Source organism: Lissotriton vulgaris, unplaced genomic scaffold (genome assembly GCF_964263255.1).
Source record: "Lissotriton vulgaris unplaced genomic scaffold, aLisVul1.2 SCAFFOLD_894, whole genome shotgun sequence".
NCBI lineage: Eukaryota > Metazoa > Chordata > Amphibia > Caudata > Salamandridae > Lissotriton > Lissotriton vulgaris.
In genome coordinates, this window is record NW_028247876.1 from 19,680 (window position 1) to 21,468 (window position 1,789).

Below are 1,789 nucleotides of genomic sequence, written 5' to 3' on the forward strand. Positions count from 1 at the left end.
CCCTGTGATTCTAACAATTCCTAGGGGTGTCGCAAATTGTGACCTACCTCATTAATATTCATGAGATAGGTCATTTGCGACCCCCTAGGAATTGCAGAAAGTTTTCAGCACACTTTCATACATGTCATTTTGCAATTTCTTAATTGCGAATCTCAAGGATTTGCAATTAGGGAATAACAAAACGGTTCCTACATACATCTGGCCCTATGTGTATAACATGTCTTTTTCTACCCTTTGGGGAACAGGAAGAAAGAAGAATTGAATGCCGACTAGAAACAAAGGGGCGGGGTCTGATACTCCACTTTGACACTCCAACACAATGTTGGCGATCATTTTCCTAAAACCATGTTGGAGATAATTTTATGTGTTACACAAATATTCCCACATTTTTCTCTTACACTTGCACAGGTTGAACCTGTTTGAAATGGTATGCACCATTCTCATCTGAAATGAAAATATTAGGATGGCTATAACTAACCAGGAAACTTGCTTCATCAATGCATGTTGTAGCCAAAAACATCCTTGTGAGGTCTGTGTTTTTATATAAACATGACAAGTTTGTTCAACAGCCACAGAGGAACCTGCAGAAAACAGTACAAGGGAAACAGCACTTTATCAGAACAGATTGAGTATTTGTGTACTGTATTTCTGGGAGGGTTTTTGTGCTCAGTCTCTGTGTCTTTGGCAATCTACCTACACCTGTATCTTTGTATGTGTGTGTGTGTGTTTCAGCCTATGTGTTTAGTTGTGAGCACCTGTGTTGCTATTTGTGTGTGTTTAACCCATTTTTTGCTTCGAAAGTTCTGCGTCAGTGCTGAACGTTCGAAGAAACGGGTGCGGCCGCGTCGGCCAATGGACGTGCGCAGCACTGGCAAGGTAGTTCTCGCAACGACCGTTGGCCGACAGCAGCACTAAAGGAGTTAAATTGATCTGCATGTGTTTAGGTTTAGGTTTACCAACAGCAGGAGAGAAAAGTCAGTTATCTGAATAGGAGTTAGTAAAAGGTGGATGTAGATTACTGCATCAAGTGTTTGTGTGTATTTGTGTGTATATATCTCTGTGGATGGTAGTCTTTTTGGTTTATGAATGGATACATTGTCTGTGTGTGCATGCTTGTCAGAGTGTGCATGTGGGTCTCAGCTCGTCTGTATTTGTATGTGTTTATGAATGTTTCTTTATGTCTTCTTGTACCTGTTTCTCTATGATTGAGTGTATGTGCATGAATGTTCAGCATTGTACTCTAGATTAACAGTATTATTATGTATTAGGGAATGGTATGTTCTTGGTGAGTGTGAAGATATGGCTATTTGATGTATCCTTTGCTGGTTAGCAAGAGGGAGCACATGAGAGAATGAATGAATGATGAATGAATGGCATTTTGTACCGCGCATACTTAGCCCCGAGGGGCATCAAGGCGCAGAGAGACATGGATGGTGGCAGAGGAAAGGCTGGGCAGCGGAAACAGTGACTGTTGTTATACTCCTTGGTAATGCAAGTGGATATTCATAAGATATGATGGAGAACCTGTCTGTGAGGTGGGCTTGAGGGTCTGAAATTCCAATGCATTTTTTGGTGAGTTGTGTACACAAATACTACTTTGTTTATATGTGCCAATAAGTTGTATATGTTTGAAACACTGTCGTTTTATGGTTTTAAAATATATAAAGCAGAATAAAGATTTTAAATTGGATTGTTATTTGTGTGCACTATGTAGAATCTTTGGTATTCTGTTTGAATAAGTGTTTGGACAGAATATCTGAAACAAATTGGAATATAAAATTATTGTTAC